This window comes from Poecilia reticulata, linkage group LG21, assembly GCF_000633615.1.
Source record: "Poecilia reticulata strain Guanapo linkage group LG21, Guppy_female_1.0+MT, whole genome shotgun sequence".
NCBI classification, from domain to species: domain Eukaryota; kingdom Metazoa; phylum Chordata; class Actinopteri; order Cyprinodontiformes; family Poeciliidae; genus Poecilia; species Poecilia reticulata.
Window position 1 is genome coordinate 22059262 of NC_024351.1, and position 9050 is coordinate 22068311.

The following is a 9050-nucleotide window of genomic DNA, read 5'->3' on the forward strand; positions in this document are numbered from 1 at the left end:
GGGGGGGGGTTCAGAAAATGTTTGAGTTTGAAAACTATTTTGAGAATAATCTCAGAAATTTGCCAGAAAAATTTCTGTGTTCTTTATTGGAAACTTTATTTCCATCTGTGATGCCCCTAAAACTAAAGCCTGGGGTCACAAAGACAAACAGTCGTTCCACCTCAAAAATGTGGGAGTTTCTTCGATGTAAATGGAAACATTTTATATTACAAAAATATTACTGAACACTGATGAGTTTGTCATGTTACAACCACAGAGCTCAGAGGTCTGAGAATCACAAGTATAGAATAAATGTAAAGAAGTTTAGTGATAAATCATGAGAAGTGTGTGACAGAGGTGTGTAATGCCACATATTTGGTAATAATCCAATACTAAGTAAAAACAGAGTGAATATCACTGATACCGATACTTATTATTGAAGAACAATATATTATCAAAATTCAGATTTTTGGGTATTTTTGTGGTTTTTGAATTAGGATAAAACTTATGGTTGCCTAAAATACGCATTTTTATTTTTTATTTTTTACATATTTTCATGATAAACAGTGTGTGTGTGTGTGTGTGTGTGTGTGTGTGTGTGTGTGTGTGTGTGCATGTTTTTTTTTACAGAAACTTGTGTGGCAGCTCCTCATAATGTGTGAAAAATCAGATACAATCATTTCCATTTCCCTCCATCTTCTGCGGCAGGAATGAGCTCATTAAAGTAGCCGAGCTAAACCTGGTCAGGTGCATAAATAAAAGAGGCCCCTGCTCCAGCAGCTCAATATGGCAGCCATTTAGCCGCTCTCACCTCACATCTACAGGGATTATGGAGTGTGTTTGTGTGTGTTAGTTTGTCGGTGTGTGAGTGTGTACTGTACTCTCCCCAGCAGGACCTCCATTTGCTCCCAGTGTGCATCTCCGGTGTCGGAGGAAGACCTTTAGATTAGCTTTAAACCGGCCCGGCGTGGTGCCACTGTGTAAATATGAACATCAGCAGGAGGCGGCAGACAGACTAACAGACTGATAGTGTCAGGGAGGTTCTTCCATCAGGACTGAAGGACATGTAACAGGTAAGACGAGCGACTGCAGGAAGGAACAGGTTCAGCTGCATCAGCACAGATCCGCAGCTTCAGCTCACACTAGCTGCCTCCCCACAATGACCATTTTGAAAATAGATTTGATTCATTTGTTTTCAAATTTCGAACAAACTCTCGTTTTTCAATAAAAACGTTTTGGCGCTGGAATGAGGTGTTTATTTTTTATTTCACGAAACGACAATGGAAACACTTTTTTTTGCACCACATGAATCACATGATCAACATTCACATGATACTCCTAGCAAAAACGACGAAGAAGGCGACGACAGGAAGTGATTAGAGGATGAAGGCGCTGCCTTGGTTTCTAATGACTTATTGAGGGGAGCCCGTTCCCGTTCCCCTCCCCGCCGGTGGGGGCGCTGCACCAAGACCCAGAACCTCTGAAGAAGACACTAAGAGCAACTCCCTTCTTCACGAAATGTAAACAGAAATGGAGTGGTGTCAAATTGGACTGTGGTGTCACTATTTACATCTGCATTCAAACCGTGCCTGATTTGACATGTTCAGCTGTCTGTCTGTCACTGACTAAACCTTAACTGTTTTCATGCTTATATGTTCCTGTAGTAAAAGGTAGGAAAAAAATCAATTATTATAAAACCCTTGGCTTAAAGTTAAGCCTCCCGTAGCTACCTCCTCGTAGAAAATGGATGAGTATTAAAGCATTTATTACACATCAAAGGCAATTTTACTCTTTCTGATCCTTTTTTTCTCTTTTTTAAAGGATTTCATGCCTTGCCTTTATGTCTGCCTTGTATTCAACTCAGGAATTCATTTCAAATCCTGGAAACAGGAAAACAATCTCTGGAAAATGAACACTCCCCTCTGTCTCACTGTCTTTACTTGAAGGATTCCAGTCTGTCAAAGATCAGCACATCTAAACCATTTCCACCTGTTTGAACATTACTTCCTGGAAGTTTAGTGATAAATCATGAGAAGTGTGATAAATCATAGTTTTTATGATTTTTAGAGATCATAAAAACTCGTTTTTATGCTGGGTTGTTGTTGCCTTTACTGGGTTGTTGTTGCCTTTACTGGGTTGTTGTTGCCTTTACTGGGTTGTTGTTGCTTTAATTGGTTTTGGTTGCCCTTACTTTTTGTTCAGGATGTATTTAAACCGCTACATAGTGCCAAACCCTGAATCTGCACTCCCCAGAAAAGATGAAAAAGCAGTTGTACTCGGTACTGCCTCAATGCGCAGGAGTGTTTTCAGGTGGAGTGAATGCTGCAAACTCAGAGACTCGCTGGACGAATGGATGGATATTTAGTTATTTTTTTTGTTATTTGAATAATAAACTGAACCAAACTTTCACTTTGGTTTTGTCAGTACACAACATATTTTATCCGGTCTTATGGGCTCAATACGCTGAGCGTCTCACAGTTCTCCACTACTCTGGGTGAACCCAACACACAGGACACGATAGCGACAAAAGATGAAAATTTTTCAACTTTCTTGCGTCACGTCTAGATGTACCAGCTCAAAATCTTACATGAGCAAATTCTGCTTGTTGCTTGGCTGGAGGAGGCCAGGCAATTTAGAGATCACCAAGACTTTTTTGGTTAAGATTTTGTTCTGGGTTCTTGGTGGCCTCATGAGATTTGGTTGCACTCTTGAACTGCTTCAGGACGGCCGGCCGCTTCTGGACAGAGTTCCTATAGTTCAGGGATCGATGTGTTTGCTTTTGGGATCTTTTAGATTCCACCAGAAATGCAGGAGTTATTTAAAGGTTCAAGGCTTTTCACACAGAACCGTTCCTGTGCAGACAGAAGGTGAATATATCAGAGTAGTAGAACATTATCAAAGGGATCTCAGGATGAGTCGCTGAAACACGATTGAGTTGGACAGGAAACAAATGAAGCAATCATGCCTTCTGTCCCAGGATCACCATCCCTGCCACCCCTCACCCATCTCCCTCTCCGGCTGTCATACGTAGAAGGCAGCATGTGCAAAAAGAAAAAATCAAGACCAAGGATACTATTTTTGCATCGTCTTTTCGGTGGGGATTATACCGTGTGTCCCTCTGTCTCCATCTGATGACTCATGGCTCTGATAGCCGACTGCTCAGTCAGGGAAGCAGCCAAATTTAAAATAACATTCAACAAAATACCTCTTATTTAGAACGAAGTTACCCTCACATAAAGCCTACATTAAACCTTTCACCTCGGAAACTATGAATCTTCTATTGATGTGATCGGTTTGAAACTTGTGCCAAGTTGCTCTGAAATCAGTTCCAAGCAGCTGAAGCTCCAACCAGGTGATTGGCTTCGCAGCGAGTTGGCAGCGGCACAAATCCGTTCCATCAATCAAGCTGTTTAAATCAGGCCGAGGTACCAGCTGAAGCATGCTCCAAACCGATAAGCCACAAGCTCGTTAGCTCCAATATGTTCCCATAAAGCCTCGCAAGCCGACAGGATGCCATTTGAATGAACACTTTCAGGGGCGGCTTGGATTTGATGAATGTGCTGCTGAGGCCCGTTGCTTCGGAGCGAACCCTCCTGACACGACAGCCTGTTAGCCTGACAGGAGACGGATTGATGGGTTCTCTGTACGAGCTGTCAGAACTTGATCTGTGGCTTCACACAGACGAGGAGCAATATATCACAGTGGACACGTTCTGTGTTGTGTGTCACGCTTTGGCTTTAGTAATGTAAACTCTTTCAGGTGTATAGAATGTCTTTAACGTATACCAACCAGTAGCAAAGAATGGAATGATTGGCTCGCTGAATACCTGAGTCCGAATCTAAATAATTAGTGATGGATCCAGGGGCGGATCTGGAAAAATATATGTATGAGATATTGTTTTTAACTTGCATTGTTTCAAAATGAGCTTCATGTAGCACCGAGGCTTAAATACAATTTCTTAATGTAGTATAGTTAATATTTTCACATCTTTCATTCTCCTGCTAATTGATATGCATTACTGGACTGGACAGCGCCTATTGGTCACTATGTGATTCATTGTGTCCAGAAAACCATTTTATCCCAATAAAGGACAAGTAGAAATCTGTCACAAAAATATAGCGCCATCATTTGTTATTAGATATATTCATTAAATACGACTTTAAATAAAGAATAGAAAACTGATGTTTGATAAATTCTCCATGATATAAATCTATAAACACTTTAGTTTCTGTTAGTTCTGTCAAGATACAAGAAAGGGTGAATATCTACTTATATTGGTCAATCGTTTTATTTTAAATATGATGTAGGAGCCGTAGTTTGACGACTGTTATAAATATCATCTCGTTTTGAGAACTCACGGGATTAGCTCAGTTTTTGTCGCTTTTTTTTAGGAATTGCAGCGGCTGCAGACAGTGCGCCACAATAAAGGTACAATAAAGCTGATAAACAGGTGAAGAACCAAACAGAACCACTTCTGATTGTTTGCCAAGCCAAACATCCRATAAAAGTTCCACCAAGCCACTACTAAGGCACTGGGGTCATGATTCTCGACACAGGCAAAACAAGGTTCAATGTCCAAACTTATTGATTGATCTCGGTGATTTATTTTCCTCTTTCACCAAACAATTACAGAGATCAAACTTTCATTTGTTCTCATGCTACCGCTCTTAAAAACCATCGGCTCCAAACCCAAATGCCTGCTGGTCCTTCACCAGGCCCCTGGACTTATCTATGTGGACTGACCCACATTACTTCCTGTCTAAATTTAGAAAACAAATAAGAAAAATAATAAAACAAAAAAATAAAATCAACAATTATCAACCTACAAATAAACTCTGTAAATAATACCAAAAATAGAAATTTAAGAATAAAGTAACAAAATTCAAATGGATAAAGAAATAAAGAAAAAAATAACTCCAACAACTTTTATTCTGCCTTTTCTCGCTCTGTGTGTCGCTTTACGCGGACCCGTTGCCTTGGCAACCGACAGACAACAGCTCAACGAGCACATAGAGCAGAGATTACCGATCAGAGGAATCAACACCAAAAAACAAACATTTCCCACACAAAAAAGTAGCAAAAACACTAAAACAAAACATCCAGTCTGTTACATTATGCTGTCAGGCTTAATGTCTAAATTTGGATAATTATTAAGTTTTCGCCTGAGCTCAGCGGCGGTTGATTAGCTGATTTAAACAGCTGCTCTACTGATGACGTGGTGGCGGGTTGACCTGTTTTAGTGCCAACGGAACCAAAACACACTGAACTGCGCAGCACATGTTAAGGTTATCAAAGTCAGTAGCAGGCTAACCACAGTTAGGCTAGTATAACTGACCCACTGCTCATTTGTTCAATGTTTTCTTTAAATTAAAACGTTTTCCTCACCTGTGAAATTTGAAGCCCTTATTACCATGGTTGAATTAACTACTAAACATTGCGTCAGTTGTTCTAATTATTTGCGTCATTGTAGTATTTTCCTGACCACCGATATTCCTGACTCAATGGACAGAAATGGCTCATGTGTGACGTACGATAAATCTCATAATGTCCAGTCCAGTAACATATACAGGTCCTCAAAAAATTAGCATATTGTGAGAAAGTTTATTATTTTCCATAATGTAATGATAAAAATTAAACTGTCATATATTTTAGATTCGTTGCACACCAACTGAAATATTTCWGGTCTTTTATTGTTTTAATACTGATGATTTTGGCACACAGCTCATGAAAACCCCAAATCCTTGTCTCAAAAAATTAGCATATTTCATCCAACCAATAAAAGAAAAGTGTTTTAATACCAAAAAAGTCAACTTTCAAATAATTATGTTCAGTTATGCAATCAATACTTGGTCAGGAATCATTTTGCAGCCTTCAATGTGGCATGGAGGCTATCAGCCTGTGGCACTGCTGAGGTGTTATGGAGGCCCAGGATGCTTCGATAGCCTTAAGCTCATCCAGAGTGTTGGGTCTGGCGTCTCTCAACTTTTTCTTCACAATATCCCACAGATTCTCTATGGGGTTCAGGTCAGGAGAGTTGGCAGGTCAATTGAGCACAGTAACACCATGGTCAGTAAACCATTTACCAATGGTTTTGGAACTGTGAGCAGGTGGCAGGTTGTGGTGGGTGTGGTGGGTGTGATTGGCCAAATTGGTGATTTGGCCAATCACTCAATAATTTTTTTTTCTACTTGGTTTCAGATCAATACCAAAATTCCCAGTATCACACAACAGTAGTTTAAAGAGAGAACAAAGAGAGAAAAAATTATTCAATATGTTGTTTTCAAATTGTTTTGAAATAATACACTCAAACAAAATGACTCTGGCCAAACGGAACGTTTTAAAAAGTTTTCAGCTTCTGTTTTTGTGAAAATCCCCATTTCATGTCAGGAGAAAATGTCATTTCTTTCTTGTTCTTTTTGAAGCTCAAAGTCTGGATTTGGATTTGCATGGACAGAAATGAAAAGCAGCAACAGAAAACAAGACAGTTTCACATTATTGTTTGTAAAGGAGATAAAGTACGAGCTAGCAGAGCGTCAAACTTGTTCTCTATTTGTCAAACTGTGAGGTTTCTGTTGCTCAAATGAACATTTTAAATATGTTTGATCATTAAGTTTTAAAAAAGGTTTTAAAGAAGATGTTTTTGGAGACTGATACTGAGAAAAAAAAGACATATCCACATCGACTACTCTTCTTTACCACGACCATTGTTTCTTTTACCGCACAGTAAAACAAAAAGCACTAATGATATGAGATAGAAGGAGCAACACATGATGATCCTGAGCAGCTGGAAGTGATGGAGGAACGGCTGCAGGCCACAAACAGGGTGAGCTGCTGATGGAACATGTTTGTTCCTCTCTGGCTGTAGATCCACAACAAGCTGGAAACAGACAACATGCAGTTATTATTGTCTCTTCTTGATTGCTTATTATCCTTTTCTGAGTGCACTGGGCAGTAAGTAGTGAGACATGCAGAAAAGTTTCCCTGTTCAATTTTTTTTTAAATGCAGAGAGATTTTAACAATGCATACACATGCTTTGAAGCTTAGTGTTAAATATAGCAACTTGTCTGATATGAGACAAAATAGAAGAGATTCTGTGAACACAGTAATCTCATATATGATCAGAAAACACTTCAACAACAGTTAAAAACAATTATTTACTTATTTATCAGCTTTTTTTCTCCACTGATAAAAGCTCTGTTGAACATTTCTCCTCTTTTAGGAAAGTTAGGATCACAAATGATGGACCTTCTCCACTAACCTGGCAGCGCGGCTCGACTCGGATCAGTCCTGCTCTACAGTTTGTTTGTTTTTTTGTTGAGCTCCAGCTTGGTGGAGGTCGTCAGGGGGCAGGGCGATGTTTAAGGCAGCACGACGTGATCAGTAACACAACACCAGGCGACAGTGGAGGACATGAAGCCATGTTGAACATTCTGCTCCATCTGTCGTGAGTGTTGAGAAATGGCTGGTTGGATAATTGCAACAAAGTCGCTTTGTGACACAGCCAGTGACTCCATCCCCCAGCCAATCAGGAGCCACCAGTCTTCTGATGTTAAACTTTCAGTAGGACTTGGCATGTGTGGAATCGCAGCCAAGTCGGATCTGAGGACAGAGACCAGACAGTCACCAGAGGAAATCCTGAGTTGAGTTGAGCAACGATACGTACAGGTTAGTGGAAAAGAGTCACTGCTTCTTCCAACATTTGTGTTTTGTGGATCTTTGAAGGGAACTTCAGACAGTTCACTTTTAAAAGGTTAAGGTGGATTTGATGGATGGACTTTTTTTTTTTTTTTGCTTAACCTACATCATTGCAGATTATGACAGGTCACATTTCCCTGTGTTACCTGCCTGCAGTTCAAATGCCTTTATGAATACAAATCATATATGATCAATATATTCGCTTAGTACTCATTCTGATTCAATCCCTTGAAACAGAATATTGTTGCATTGAAACAGTTCTCATACCTACAGAATTCCTTTTTTTTTCCTTTCCTTTCTCAGATTGTGAACCGTGAAGGATGGACAGGCTGGTGTGTGTTTCCCCTTAAGGGTTTTGATCAAAGGTCCAGCTTGGAAAGGTATTTGTTAGAGAGTAATTACAAACACACACACACACACACACATTAAGTTTTTTTTGGCCATATCAAAATTTGTTAAATTCACAAAATTGAAATGTCACATGGCCAGCCACCGGATGTTGGCGCAAACCATGAAGAAGACGACGACAGGAAGCAGTTGGAGGTTTGTTTTGTAAAGACTTATCACGTGAACAAACTTATGGTTTTAATTGTCTTTGTTATTTAATTTTTTTTCGACATTAGCGGAATATTGATGAAGTTTTGTGTAAAGGAAATGCAGCCTTATCGACCCTTATTGAACTTTCTTTTGTCTACATGCACTTCCTCTGACGTCTGGAGCTCATTACTGAAATGGGTTTCACGCTGCCTGAGTCACACAGCGGTTCTGCTCTGTGCACTCAGCCATCTGTGGATCCTCATCATGTGACTCAGGCAGGATGGCCGAGTAAAGCCATGAATTTCCAGGACAGATCTCTCACCAGTGATCATCCAACTCAGTGGCCAGGAAAGCATCTTGGTGTCTCCTCACACACACACACCTGAAAGGCTGACTCACTGACCACAGCCACGTTCAGTAAGATTCTGCCGAATCAGATCTTAAATGGTGCGAGCTGCAGGAGCGAAGGAAGTAACATTTCCAGAAGACGTGAAGTTTAGCTTTCAAAGTGGGCCTTGGTAAAAATGATTGAAGCTGCCCTACTTATCTGGGACACACAAAAGGGAACCTGGCAACAGAAACTTATCTGAAACTGTTGTGCATAATAAACCAGAAGGAGGAAGGGAAGTGGGAGCTGGAAGCCGGGGGAGAAAGGAAGATGTAATTATGACGAAGGAGATGAAATGGGAGAAAACCAGCTCTCGACTGCTTCATTTGCACATGAAATGATGTGACATCTTGGATCCCAATGTGCAAGATGTTTTCAGCTTTGTTTCCAGTCTTTCGATTGGCTGTTGACTTTTTCACTCGCTTCAAGTGATGTTTTTAACTTTAACTT

General features: G+C 40.2%; 1 long non-coding RNA gene across 2 annotated transcripts; it reads left to right on the plus strand.

Annotated features, from left to right (window-relative positions):
* The first annotated feature begins 7348 nt into the window (after positions 1-7348).
* On the plus strand, positions 7349-8199 carry LOC103458027 (uncharacterized). Of its 2 annotated transcripts, XR_001776084.1 has the most exons (4): positions 7349-7424; positions 7502-7645; positions 7979-8055; positions 8165-8199. It is a non-coding gene; the product is annotated as an uncharacterized LOC103458027 (long non-coding RNA). The 2 variants fall into 2 exon arrangements; XR_532514.2 differs by lacking the exon at positions 7349-7424 and having other exon boundaries at positions 7471-7645.
* The last annotated feature ends 851 nt before the right edge of the window (positions 8200-9050 follow it).